This window comes from Vicugna pacos, chromosome 1 (genome assembly GCF_048564905.1).
Source record: "Vicugna pacos chromosome 1, VicPac4, whole genome shotgun sequence".
In the NCBI taxonomy this organism is placed as follows: domain Eukaryota; kingdom Metazoa; phylum Chordata; class Mammalia; order Artiodactyla; family Camelidae; genus Vicugna; species Vicugna pacos.
Window position 1 is genome coordinate 14,535,902 of NC_132987.1, and position 14,991 is coordinate 14,550,892.

The window sequence follows — 14,991 nt, forward strand, 5'->3', positions numbered from 1 at the left end:
TTGCTAGCTCGACCATGAAATCATCTGGAAAAAAAATAACAGTTTTGTCATCATCCCGGAACACCTCCCCCAAATTATTTCTTATTCATGTCTTACTGTTTCATGAGATTTTGAGAAAGTAGGCCAGGCAGAAATGAGGTCGCAATCCAAATGTATGGACCACATGAGCAAAGAAGCCACCATGAATCAAAGTTAGCAAAGGCATGAACAGCTTGAAACTTCTGAGAACTTTGAGAAATGGAATCAATAGACCCAGATTATTAAAAAGGAATGTGTACAGTGATTAAAGAAAGGAAAGATGTAATGAAACACATAAGCAGCTACTTAGGTTGTTATATATATAAATGAGAAGAGAGAGCTTTTAGAAATGAAAAATACGGACACTGAACTCTAAAACCCAAATCCATTCAACAGCAGAGGAACCACAACTGAAAAACAGAATTGGTGAATCAGAAGGTAGGTTACAGGGGGGAGGGTATAGCTCAAGTGGTAGAGCACATGCTTAGAATGCATGAGGTCCTGGGTTCAATCCCCAGTGCCTCCTCTAAAAATAAATAAATAAATAACCCTAATTACCCGCCCCCAGCAACATAAAAAGAAAAAAAAAAAAGAAGGTAGGTTAGGTTACAAAAAGTTACCCAGAATGCAGTACAGAAAGTTAAAATGAGGAAAAATATTAAACAGAGGTTAAGAGATGTGGAAGATAGAACAGAAAAAGGCAACATTTGCCTTCAAAAATATTTTTTCTCTCTTATTGTTAGGGATTAATTAACCCAACAATATACTCTGGTCTTTGAGCCACAATTTGGCATTTTCTCCCAGACAACAGGAAGATAATCAAATGCTTACTGTAGTGAGTACACTTGCACAAAAATGTACTTTCCTTAGATACTCAAAAACAATTTCAAGGCCGCTTCCTGGTATCCTGTGCCTAGATGAGAAAGTATATTTGTAACAAAGGTACTGTGCACTTTCTAATTTCACCGCATAACATTTTTTAAAATAAAAAAAAATAAATCAGGGAACCTAATTCCTGGAGCAAGGAGTGAAGGAAGGGCCATTTGTCACAAAATCACCATGGCAGTTGCTGGTGCCTCCCTTCCATGGTCGGTCAGCCAACAGTGTCAACTCTTCAGAATGACATTCAAAGTGATGTTTATGCTAGTGAATTAGAGCAGGGAGCCGATGATGTCTGGGTCACGGGTCACTTCCTTAGTGGCTCACAGCCACAGGCCGCAGCCCAAGCCCAGAAGGCGCCTTGTGGTCTCAGGTCTGGGTCCAGAGGTTGGGGCCACTGGGCCGAAGTTGTTACCACTACTAGAAAAGCAACTCCAGGGACTCTAGCTGGATCATGTACTTGCTTAAATATAGGCTGAGTGAATGCAGGAACATAGAAGCCAGCACTATGCAATGTCATGTGGACACAGATGAGGGAAAGTCTCATGTAAAAACTCCCTGCACGTGGCCATCTCACCCTGCAAGTCAATAGCTTTCTCTCTGTTTCTTTCAGGAGTGTGTGTCTTGGAAACCAACTTTGTCTCTGGCATACCTTTCTCCAAGGCTTTTGAATACACTGAATAGATTTTTTTATTAGAATAATGAATTCCATATGTGTGCATTTCTCAGTGGGAAGTGGGAGGATTACCTTTATTTGGTCAGTAAAATCACTCGTCGCTGTAAGAAATCATTATATTTAATAAACCCTGAGTGCTAGAAAAAGTTGCAGAGGAGAGGATGGAGTGGGCCTTCATTGCTTAGGGAGCTTACAATGTAACAGACCCCAAAATATACCTCTCTGACATTCACATGATGCTAGGCATCCACACTTGTTTGCAGGAAAACATTTATCATACCAATTTTTCAGAATGTTTGAAATAAATGCTTGAGTGATTTTTTTTTTAAAGGAAAAAGAAGGTAACTTTGGCAGCCAGGGTGGCACTGGGAAGAAAACAGGGACAAAAGGCCCAAACAAGATGTTTTTGCCAAAGACTGGGGGAGGGAGCAGAGGGGACAGGAGAGGTTGCCCCGTCGACCTACAGATAAGATGCTCTCAGGAGGATGGGGGCGCTGGAGAGGGCGTATCAGAGAGACCCCAAATTCTGCCCCTGGATGACTCAGTAAGAACCACAACAGAAGGAGTGAAGGTAGCCTCCTGGGAGACCCTGATGGAGGACTGAAAAAGGAGAGGACGAGTTTTGTGTTGTCTGTGTTGGGTTTGAGGTAGCTGTGTGACATCCAGGTGGGGATGCCCAGGGGGAGATGTTAAAAAAGGCCTGGACGAGAGACCAGGTGTGGGGGTGCTGGGCACAAAGCAGTTATCTGAGCAGGGACGGAATCACTGAGGGACAAGATGGAGAGAGAAGACTGGGATAAGAACCACAGGATCCTCCCCAGTTTGGGGAATGGGAGAAAGAAGCTTATGTAGAAGGTAAGAGGAAGAAAAGGTCCAGGAGAGAAGCAGTGAGGGAAGAGAGGGTTTCATGCGGGGTGATGTGGCTGGGAGGGTCAGGAGGAGGAGGAGGATTGAGAAAAGGCCACTGAATCTGGCAGCCTTGGGAGCCTTAGGACCTGCAGAGGGAGGTGTCCCAGAGAGTAAGGACACTCTGGTCCCCAGGCAGGGGTGCTGACACCTGAGTGAGCCAAGAGATGGCCCAGGGGAGGTTGAGCCCTCCTCTTCCAGGCAGTGTGATGGTACCAGGCAGGGGAGACACTGAATGTGGGGTGGAGGGAGGTCATGACAGGGGAGGAGGCCACCAGACAGGAAAATCATAGGGAATGAAGACCATAAGCAGGAAACTGCCTAGGGGACCCAGGGCGGGAGGGGACAGTAGTGATGACAAGAGGGAGAGGTGAGAAAGCTCTTCCGAAAGAGGGGATGGATGTCCCAGGAACAGGACATGGACTTTCTCAGGAAAGAAAGGGGAGCCGATGACTGGGGCTGAATTAGGGGAGGGCGAAAGGGGAGGGAGGAGTCAGAACAGGAGGGAGAGGGTTAAGATGGGGATGATGGGGCCAGGCGGGGCCAGCATGAAGGAGAGGACAGTGAAGACAGTCCATGGGCGACCAACTGGACAGACCTCAGCGCAAAGTAACTCGGGTCAAGCAAAGAACAGCTGAGTTTCCAAGAGGGCCCCTGGCCTGGCCTGCTGCTTAGAGAATGAGCTGGAGGTTATGCTGGGTTGGCCTTCCTTTCTCCTGAGCCCCAGGGACCTCTCGGAGGGCTGAACACTCCCCAGCCCAAGAAGTCCTTCTGTCTAGTGTGGCCACCTTGGCCTTGCTTTGTTTCCTGAGCTTTCCTCGCTTTACCCACTGCTTCCAGGAGATGGAAGGGATGCTTCCTGTGAATTCCCTTCTGGCATTCCCGCCCAGGCTCCTGGGGCCCGCAGCTGTTCTGGAGAATCAAGCTGCGCCACACTTGTCCACTGTGACGATCCAGCCAGGCCTCTGGTCGGGAGGACCCCCGTCACGGGACGGCTCAGACGGCTAAGAGTAGAAGGGACTGCAGCAGGGGAGGCTGGAGGGCAGCTTCACTGGAAAGGGGTTGTAGTTGTCCAGGCAGGAATGATGGAGGCCTGGACCAGAGCAGTGGAGACGCAGTGAAGAGAAGGGGGTCGGGGGGAGGTTGCAGGGACACACTTTAGAAGTAGTGGACTGAGTACGGGGGTGAGAGAAGGAGAGGAACCACGCCTGGTCCCACGCACCAGGTGGCTCTCAGTGTTGTCATCTGAACAGCAGACTTCTTAGTGCGACATGCACTGGGTGAGCCTGATGGTCTGGAGTGTTTTCTCCGAGCCTGGGAAACCTCAGTGAAGACAGCAGATGTCTGTTTTCCCAAGAAGGGGCAAGGGTAGGCAGGGCCTTCGGATGACTGGACGGGAGCTTAAGAGGGGCCACTTCTCCTGCCCAGCCTCTGCAGGGACTTCCCTGAGAGAGTCACGGTCAAAGTCTCTGAGCCAGCTCTGGGGAGGATGTGAGAGGTCCAGTCTTGTGGGACCACCTCAGGCCTGACCCCACAGCTTCTCCCAGCTCCTGCCCGGGGTACAACCGTGGCAGTGGGGGCCTGGAGGCCAGGCCAGACTCCTCTCAGCATCCTGAGAAGAGAAATCCCCTGTGACCCGATGTGACGCAGCTTTCCACAAATGGCATTTTTGGTTTTTACCCCTGGGAAATGGAGTATTTGTTTTCCAAGAAACAGATTCTTGGATAGAAAGAACTAGATTTGCAAATAAAAATTTTAATGAAAGTGGGGGATGGTGGGGGTGAAAGGAAGGCAGCCAGACAGATTTCAGCTGATGCCATAAGCAGTTTTCTCAACACCAGGATGTGTGCAAAGCTGTAGTCATACCCTGGGACCAAAGTGGTCTGAGCCACTGGGTTTAGAGGGGTGGGAGTTGGGGCGGTGGGGTAGGCAGAAGCTCACAGATGCAGACTATCATCACACTATTGGGACCAATTAGGACACCAAAGTCAAGGACAGAAGTGACGGCCACTCAGATGAACAAGGGTCATGCATGTCCGGGTGGCCCCACACAGACCCTAGGGCATTCCTATCCCACAGGCAGTGGCCTGAGCAGTTCCCCCTTAGAACAGGGCCACTGTCCCTCCAGGGACTACCCCACATCTCCAGAGATGCTGGAGATGCCTTCCCCAAGGGTTCAGGCTTCGCAGGTTTTACTAGGCCCTCGAGGAAGGCTCTCTGGGGCTGGAACCCTGGGGGTGTCTACAGCTTCAGAGCCTTTCCTCCCCTGCACACTGCACCGTAACTGGCTGGTTATGCGATCTAACCCCCCTCTACTGTCCTCCCCCCGCCCCCCGGACTGTGAGAACAGGATGCACTTCTAGCCTTCTCTATTCCCAGGGCCTGCCTGGCAGAGCTTAACAGTGTTTTAGTTGAATAAACAGAAAAATGACCAAATCCTCAACCAGCTGATCAAATTCCTTTGGTACAGTATAAACTTACTGTTCCTGAGTGGTGAGGATGAACAGCCAACTTGTATCCCTAAAAACCCCTCCTACACCCACGGCCTGGCAGGGAGAAAAGGCAAGGATGGAGATGTATTCCTCCCCACGCCTTGTGCCCACAAGGCCCAGCACGGGAGGCAGCCGGGCTGGCATCGAGATCCGCTCGTTCTGTTCTCCTGAACATGATCTACAGGTGAGCTACGCTCTGCTGTGAAAAGATGAGATGAGCTGGGCCGATCAGATGGTCTGGCTCGGAAATCTGACTTGAAAATAAGCAAAGAAACTGCCTGTTAGTAGTAGTTAATGTAGTAAGTACACGGGAGGTTAGAAAGGCCACATGTTAGCTTTAGTTACAAACCATACACAAGCAGAGTCAGAAGCCGGCTGGTACCCAGACAGAAGCCAAGAGGAGACTTTAAAAGGCTGCAGATCGAGGACAGCCTCTTCAGCAAGCCTCTTCAGCAGATAAACGCAAAGATAAACAGGTGGGACTACGCCAAACTAAGAAGCTTTTGCACAGCAAAGGAAACGAAAAGGCAGTCTATGAATGGGACTGGATATTTGCAAACCGTTTATCTGACAAGGGGCCAGTATCTAAAACACATAACGAGCTCATACAACTCAACTGAAAGAAGACAAACAGCCCAATTACAAAACGGGCAGAGGACCTGAACAGATACTTTTCCAAAGACGTACAGGTGGCCAGCAAAGACATGAAAAGATGCTCAACGTCACTAATGACCAGGGAAATGCAATTCAAAACCACAGTGTGACATCATCTCACACCTGTCAGAATGGCTATTTTCAGAACAAGTGTGGACGAGGATGTGGAGAAAAGGGAACCCTCATGCACTATTGGTGGGAATGTAAATTGGTGCAGCCACCATGGAAAAGAGTATGAAGGTTCCTCAAAAAATTAAAGCTAGAACTAGCATATGATCCAGCTATTCCACTTCTGAGCATTTCCCTGAAGAAAACGGAAACACCAATTTGGAAACACGTATGCATCCCTATGTTCACTGCAGCATTATTAACAAGAGCGAGGATACGGAAGCAACTGAAACGTCCATCCACAGATAAATAAAGAAGATGTGGTGTTTACACACACACTCACAGAGGAATACCACTCAGCCATAAAAAAGAATGAAATCTTGCTATTGGCAACAACATGGATTATACTAGGTGAAATAAGTCAGAGAAAGATAAATACCATATGACTTCACTTATATATGGAATCTAAAGAACAGAACAAAATAAAACAGAAACAGCCTATGGATACAGAGAACAGGTAGTTGCCAGAGGGGAGGGGCGTGGGGAGGGATGAAAAAAATGGTTAACTACGTGAGTTAATGAATGCTACTTAGCTTGACTGCGGTGATCATTTCACAATGTGTGTGTGTGTGTGTGTGTGTGTGTGTGTGTGTGTGTGTACACACGAAACCATCATGTACACCTTAAATATATATAATTTTTGTCAACTACACTTCAAAAAAGCTGAAAAAAGATTTCAAAAGTTAAATTAGATGTTTAAAAGGGCCGTCTCTTGGAAGAGACGACACGCTCGGTAGTTTTGCAGGTGAGGGGCCACCTAGACTGCCGGGAAGTGGGGCAGGAAGGGGAGAGAGTGCAAGTGGAGGCACAAAAGGGACGTGTGTAAGAACAACTGGGTTAGTCTGGTGAGTAGCGAGCCAGGGAGGGGAGAAGGTGTGTGTGAGGGAGAGAGCAGGGGCCAGGTGGTGGAGGTACTGTGTGCTAAGATGGGAAGTCTGGCCACTGTGCAGGGGAATCAGATCTGCTCTGGGAACCTCCATCTCACCACGTCACCCTCTCAAACCCATGGCTTCAGCATAGGTCTTGTCATCTCCCAGACTAAGCCACCTCTAAACCCAGTGCTGATCCCACTCCCCCCACAAACCACTAAGTCCTATTCCAACCACTGACTCCCTTAGCCTACATCTACCCTGCAACCTCCTAGACCCTCAACATCCTGCCCTGACTGCCCTGCCCAGCTGGAGCTCACAGCTGACCACTGGAACTCCATCTCATCAGTACCCTAAACCCTCTTGCACTGCTACCCTCACACCTGTCCACACTCCATCAGCCCCACATTCAGTCCTCCCTTCTGTGGCAGACTCCTGGCTGGCTCCCCTAATCTGTTTTCTTCTTCTATAATACAGAGTTTTAGCTGGGGACATGGCTGCCAGCTAGACCCGTTTCCCAGACTTCTGTGCAGCCAGGTGCCAAGTTCCCACCAATGGAATGTGAGCAGAAGTGATGCGTACAACTCCTTTCTCCTTGACCTAAAAGGAAATTACTTGCCTTCCACTTCTGCTCTCACCGCTTCCAGGAGCTGGAACACTGATGTGGCAGAGGCCCAGCTGTGGCCACGCAGCCCCACCAGCACAGCCTACGGAATGGTGGAACAGGACAGTAGGGACCGAGGACCCTGACAGGTTCTGGAAAAGGAGCCACTCTACCGGCCGGTGCCACCCTCTTCCCTTGGGACTATAATGTGAGAGAGAAATATTCATATGATTTAATCCACTCCTTGTTACAGCAGATTTTACTGCAGTCAAATCTGTGGAGAAAAATGCCGTAACCGATGAGAACAGTACCACCATGCATTCCTCGTCTCCACCTCAGCTGAGTTCCACCTTCACTTGGTCCTGATCAGCTCACTTGCAAATTTCCTCTAGTAAAAGCACAAACTCTCATGTTTATCAGGACCCTGTCCAATGTCTAACTCTCAAACCACAATCCTGTCTCTTAGGGCACTACAAATGTTGAGGCCACCAAGGAGGGTCTCCCACCATGTCCCACACACCCCAGCAAGCCTCTCCTCTTACCCCAGTGGCACTGGGGTCCTTGTCTCTGTGCTCTGATTGGACTCCCTGGAGTAAATTCACAGCTCCACTATGTACTACCTGTGCAACCCATCTCAGTCTTCCTTTCCTCATCTGCAAAATGGGGATGACAATACTGCTTAACAGGACCATGAGGGTTGATGAGATAACGCATGTAAAGCGACTAGCTCAATGCCTGGTATACAGTGAGCAATGGCCACTTGCTACTAACACTACTAACACAAATGTGGCCACATTGCTACCTGACGGAGGCCCTCACTGAATCTCCAGCACCTACCGAAGTCGAAACCTCTCAGTATGCTGGGCCCTTCACAACACATCTACCATTTACCCCCAGAATTTTCTCTCATGCCACTCTCTGCCTTAAACACTATGTTCCAATAATACCAAACTGCCCACAGATCTAAAAAGAGTAAAATACACATTCACTAACTTGACAAATGTATATTAAAATGCCTAATTTTGGAGTATTAGTGATTACTCCAATAAATTAATTCCTCTTCCTGGAAAAAAACACCCACCTCTCTAAAAGGCACCAACATGAGAAAGAGCCTATTTTGTATCTTGTGTCTGGGAAGTGATACTGAATTTAGTTTCCTAAAATAAAAGTTAGGTTACCCTTCTTTCTGCTCTAAAATATGATGCTATGCTAAGGAAGTTATGGGGGGGAAAAAAGCAATCTTTATATCTACTTTTAAATCTTATTCTATTATTTAAGTGCACTGGAAATACTGTATCCCATGGAAGGGGAAGGAGGCTCCTTTAAGAGGGACATATGATACATAAGCCAGTCAGTGAGGCTGGCAACAAAGGGATGCTAAAGAGCCAGAAGATGTCCAAAGTGGCCAGCAAGGACGGTGGCGGCAGGGGAAGGCCCTCGGGGCAGAGCCAGCCCCAGGTTTCCACAAAGCCCGGCAACCTGGCTGCAGCCTCCTGTCTCTTCCTCTTCCTGCCTTCCCAGAAGAGTCAGGACGGACCCTAGAGAGTACTTACCACGAGACAAGAGTCTGCTTGGCTGACCAAGAATGTCTGTTAGGTCAAATACAGCTGCCCTCCGCTAAGCTAGGTCATCTGTGGGTCTTCCTAGGGGGAAACAGAGAACATAGGCCAGAGGGCTGCTGCCTAGAGACTCCAACACAGAACTTAAACACAGGTTTACCAAGACACTGCGCTTCCTGACAGAGAGATTACGGCCACGTCAAGCCCATTCTGGCCTGAGCAGGGTACGAGTTAGAAGAACTTCATTCAAAGTATGAACTCTGGTGCTTTTCTGGGGCTGTGACCAAGTCCTCCTCAAGTCCACCAGGGTCCGCAGAACGTCCTGTTCTCTGGGTTGTGCAGACAGCCTGGAAGGTCTTTTTTCAGATGTACATTAAGTAGTGCTGTGACCAAACAGTTTCAATCCCAAAATTAACAAGCCTCATATGAATACAAATAGTCTAAATAAAGGCACAAAAAATATAATCCAATAAATTCATGTGATATTTCATTAAAGGAATAAATAAATGTTTAAGCTCTTTATGTAAGAATTTTTATGGAGACAGCCAGCCAATCTCCAGCTTACTTCCAGAGGTCCTAGGCAGTCAGACCATGAAGCCAGAGGAAAGGCATCTGATGGCAGATACCAAGGGCAAACACTGAGGAGAACATAAATACCCTTGCAAGGCCAGATCTATAAAGTGGTGGCAGAATTATGGACCAGCAGAAAATAGTAAGGCCAGAGGCCAAAGGAACAGCAATCCCCATGGAATAGTGAGGATTTCCGGACATAGACTAAGAGGCTAACGTGCTAGGTAGTAACCCCTGCCAGGCCTTCTCCTCCAGGAACGGCAGTACTCACCCACCTAGCAGCAAGCTGACGGCACTCCCTGTGTTTGCTAAGATGTCACAATCACTGTGCTTCCTCTCATAACTGACGAAACTCTGGAGCATTAAATACACTATGGAAGGAGGCCAGAGGCCACTTCCTTACCCCATTTCTGCACAGGGCAGACATTGCTAGTTGCCCACCAATGGCCACCCCTACTTTCTTACCAACGGAAGCCCAATTTTATCCAAGGTAAGAATGTGCTCAACTAAAAAGTTTCCTCGAATGTGTATACACTGGTGAATGAACAGTATATATCCATTACAGTGAAAAACTGGGCAATTAAAAGAAATAAAGTACTGATACATGCTACAATATAGATGAACCTCAACAATGTTATGCTAGGTGAAAGAAGCTGAAGGCCACGTACTGTATGATTCCATTTGTATGAAAGTCCCAGGATAGGCAAATCTAGAGAAACAGAAAGTAGGCTTGTGGCTGCCTAGAGCAGGGGTGGCAATGGGATTAGGAATGGCTCCTAATGGGTATGAGGCTTCTTTTTGTGATGATAGTAAAAATGAATTCAGTTGTGGTGATGGCTGAACAACCCGATGAATTTGAAAATCACTGAGCTGTAAAGTTTGAATGGGTGATGTGTGAATAAAGCTGTTGAAAGAAATCCAACAAACCTCCTCTCCCAAGATGCCTGACTGAAGCGGTACCCATGTGCTGTATTTCTGGCCAGTCAGATGCTGGTGGAAGTATACTATGGAAAAGTTGTTTCCTCATTAAAAAAACAAACAAAAACCCAGCTAACTCATGCCTTTTGCCTTTCATCCTTCTCTCATCTTCCTACCTTGTAAAAACCTAGGCCTTGGTGGGGTCTCAGAACAAAAGCATGTTGGAGACGAGAGAGCAGCAAAAATGGAGGTCATGGATGGTAACGGATGGTGTCATGGGTAATGGATGGTGTCATGGGTAACGGATGGTGTCCTGGGATCACTGCACCAGCCCTGATTTGTCTCTCTCTGGATTTGTTATGGGAGAAAAATAAAACTCTGTCTCGTTAAGTGATTATAGCTGTATTTCTGTAACTTGCAGCCAAATGCAATCCTTAATGGCACACGCCTATCTAATATCAGCCTGTGCTCATTCTTGGAGCCAAGAAGGCAAACGGAAAAAAGACTCAGAAAGATGCAAAAAAGTTGATTACAAACGTAGTATAAGACACCACGGAGTCAGCCTTAATTTCTTTTTTAAAGGGTAAGTAATTACTTTATTGTCAAACTATGTATGTTTTTCCCAATTTTTATATATTCCCAAGGGAGCTCTTACACCTCTCTAAAAACAAATCACTAAAAAATGCTTTAGTTCAAAATACTGACATATCAATTATGAGCAAATGGCATGATATTATTTGCTCAAAGAGGAATAATTTCAAGTATCATCAATTCCTATTTCTTTTTTTTTTAATGAGTTTCTAACAATTGTTCCTTTAGGGTTAAGCCCTCTAGGCCTGATTAACCTTAATCCTGACAAAGGCCCACTTCCAGTCTACTCATACAGAAAATGTACGTACTTTTATGCAGGATGTTCATGTATCCCAGAGAATGAAGTTCAGTATTATTCTGAAATATTCAGGACAAAAATAAATGTGGAAACACAAATTTTAACTTAACAAGCAACTGTTTACATTTTTCTTTTCTAGCCCCATAAATTATATCACCTCCTTTAACTGTATGGTATGGGGGTGAAGGGCATGGGGGACCTGGAAAAGTCTTCCACACAAGTCAATGAACATGGAGTAATTATTTTCATGGATAACTCTAAAGGTGACCTTACAGAAATATGAATCAGAATTTGCATTTGGGCTAATTGTTCCTACGACCAAAGAGTTAAAAAGGTGGCTGGGAAGGTGTGGATGAGGGGTGCTTAAGCCAGTGGGATGGGGTGGAATATGGTCTTGTCTACCAATCTGTCTTTTTATTTCATGCTTATTGGTAACACATTGCATAAAACTTAAACTCTTCAAATTTGAATATAAATATCTCAGTATTTTAAATAGGAGATAATGCTTTATGGAATTGGCATTTTTTAAAAAGCCTAACTGCTCTCATGTGCAAATTTATATATTTTTACTTACCAATTCATTAAATATTCAACCCTATCATGTGTCAGCACTAATTCAGCAAATAGAGATTTAGATCTGAGCGAAACACAAGTTCCTATCCTCAAGGGATGCACACAGCCAAGTGGTAAAAATAAGCCACCATCTCAGCAGTTGTGAGAGTGCAAACCCAGGGAACGAGGCTGAAAAGCAACTATGGAGACTGGAGGAGCAGGGTGAGGTGCTGGGGGAGTCTCCTGGGCAACTCAGTTTTAGGAAGTATTACAGAGGCCGGATAGGTGGGGTAAGGACCAAGGAAACTGCAGGGCAATGTGGCAAAAGATGATGATGAGCGAGGCCGTGGCGGGTCTGAAGTCCTCAGGAAGTGAACTCAACAGAGATAGGTTTTCATATAATGGGAATGTGTAAAGTTCCACGCATCACCTCCCTTTACCCTCACATTTTCTTCCAATATAAAACAAATAACGTTTACCACAACAAGAGAGACTGCGGAGCAGCTTCCATGCTTGTAGACCAAATGACAAGAACTAAGATTGTTCCACACCCAAAGGGGATTTTTCTCCCTCTGCTCGATCATTCCTGTCACCAGTGAAACACTTCCTGGTACCGTATCTCCACCAGGAAAACACACATGCCCTGTGCCGCCTGTCCCCCCTCCCCCAATACTTCTTTGCTCTCCTTGAGTTACTGCTCCGTTTCCCTTCACAGCAAAACGTTCAACAGCCCTGACTGCAGCAGGGTCTCCACTTCCCCACCCAGTATCTGCACTGCAACGTGCTCCAGTCCCTGCGGCTTCTTAATTAGCCAGGTCCCACACAGGCTTCTTCCTTCACTTTGCAATACTTTCTTCCCTGGGCTTCCATGACACCTCATTTTCCTATTTTTGTTGTTGCTTTTTCCAAATACTGTGTCTTCTTCTCAGTCTTCTGCTGCTGTTGTTATTTCTTCTTCCTTCACTAGTCCATTAAAAGCTGGAGTGCTCAGGACTCAGGCCCAGGACCTCTTTTCCATCTACACTCTCTCCTGAAGCAAGTTCACCCAATACTGTGGCTTTAAATATGGTTTATATGTTATACTCCAACATTCACATGTTCAATGAGACTGCTTCCCTGAGCTGCAGATTCTCATCTATCTACTCAAAATCCCCACTTAGAGGCTGACCAATTGGCGTCTCAAACATGGCTTACAACAAATTACTGATTCCTGCTGCCAAAGCAAACTTCTGTTCCTCCTAGAGATTTTCCATTTCTGTATACAGTGTGGCTACACAGCCAGATGTTCAAGCTCCAAATCAACTAGTCACTCCTGATCACTCTCTTTCCTTCTCCACCCACCCCCAACCCCACATCCAATGGATCCAGGTCCAATCTGCCCCTTCCAATCTCTTGTACTATCTGAATTGGTCCAAAACCACTAATTTTCCTTCCTTAAACTATGCAATAGTTTCTTATAGTCTCATTACTTCTACTCTCGCCTCCCTACAATCTGATCTCTTTAAAATGACAAATTAGATCATGTCACCCCCTTATTTAAAAAATCCAAATCCTCGAATGAAATTCCACTGTGTCTAGAATAAATGTAAATGTGCCCCATGGCCTACAATGCCCCCGTCTGTTTCTGTGTCTCTCAGACTCTTCTCCGACTACATTCCAGCCACAATGGCTTCTGTTCTCTTGTTCCAGCAGCAGCGGCTGGAGGATGGACAGGAAGGGAGGCCAGCTTGTCCCTGCTTTACAGCTTCTGCAATCATGTCCCTTTTGCCTGGATCTTCTCATAGCTGGCTTTGTGTCATTCAGATCTCAGCTCAAATGCCACCTGCTCAAAGAAGCCTGGCTAAATATTACATCCAAAGTTATTTTCTATGATACCATCTATATTTGTTTAAGATAGTGCTTACCAAAATCTTACTTACATTCTTTATCTGCCTCTTCTAACTAGAATGTAAGGCCTAGAAAGGGAGGAACATCATCTGTCTTGTTCCCTCGTATCTTGAGAGGCAGACATACAGTAGACAATCAATAAATACATACTGAAAGAATAACCCAATCCTCCATGCTTCTATAAATACAATTTTCCTACAGTGAGGGTGTTACAGGAAAGGACAAACTATAATACAGTTCCTGGTTACTAGAGCCAATTTATAACACACCAGTGCTTTGTCAATTTGCTTCTTTCCTATAAAAATTACATCTTCTACAAAATCTGTCCAGTGATATTCACAAACCACTGGAATAAGACCAGCCCTGGAAATCTTATAACCATGGAAATCATGCTCTTTTCATCGAAGTCAAAGACTCCAAGTAGTTCAACAAGAAAAATCTGTGTAGAGTCTTAAACCATAAAATAAAATGGCTTACTAACAAAGAGATATGGTTGAAGGCACCACATATCCAGGCAAACTGAGAGCACCTCTCACTACCTGCTAATTTGGGACAGAAGTCGATGACAGTGCTGTTTTCTCTGCACTGATCTTGAGTACAGAACTATTATTTCTAAACAATGCACAAACCTACACACATTAAAAAATGCAATGAACGTTGGAAGGGATGCTAGAGTTGAACCGCTCACTTCATGTGCCTAGTACATAATAGATGCTAAATCAATACTTGTTGATTACATGCCTTCGAAGATTGCAGGTTGTGAACAAAAACATCTAACTTACAGATAGTTCAAAGAGCTTTAAAAAAAGCTGGCCCTTCACAGAGCTGAGTATTTCATAAAACCAAAGAACCAGTGTTAACAAACGGCACACAAAAAAATCATGCTCTTGGTCTGCTTGGGGTAGAGCACATACTGTGTGGGCTATTTTCCCAGATGGGCTGCTGATTCATAAAGCTCTTTTAGGAACAGCAAGAGCTTCCAACTGCAGTGCATTCTGTCCTACGTACCTGTGAGGATGGGAGCAGAGGCAAGCACCATCAGGCCTAGCTATTTAAGAGGCCCACTCAACTCTGCCTTAGGTCAACTAGAAAAACCATAGATACATACATTCCCCGAATTTAATGGCTCTGGAGAAAGTTTCAGCGTTGTAATACTTTCTGGTAATAACAATCTCAACTTTTTATTAGAACCTGGAGACTGAGCAGAGTCAGCTATATTATTGGTGTTAGGGATTGGGAGCCTGAGTGAGACACCCATGAAATGAAACAGGGACATCTAGCTGTTGCATGTTCAAAGACTTACCAGACACAACCAATCATTCATTATGAACAATATTTTCAATACTGTCA

General features: G+C 45.8%; 1 non-coding gene across 1 annotated transcript; it reads left to right on the plus strand.

The window, feature by feature from the left end:
• Positions 1 to 470: 470 nt before the first annotated feature.
• TRNAS-AGA (transfer RNA serine (anticodon AGA)) lies at positions 471 to 544 on the plus strand. The gene has a single exon. It is a non-coding gene; the product is annotated as a tRNA-Ser (tRNA).
• Positions 545 to 14,991: the final 14,447 nt, after the last annotated feature.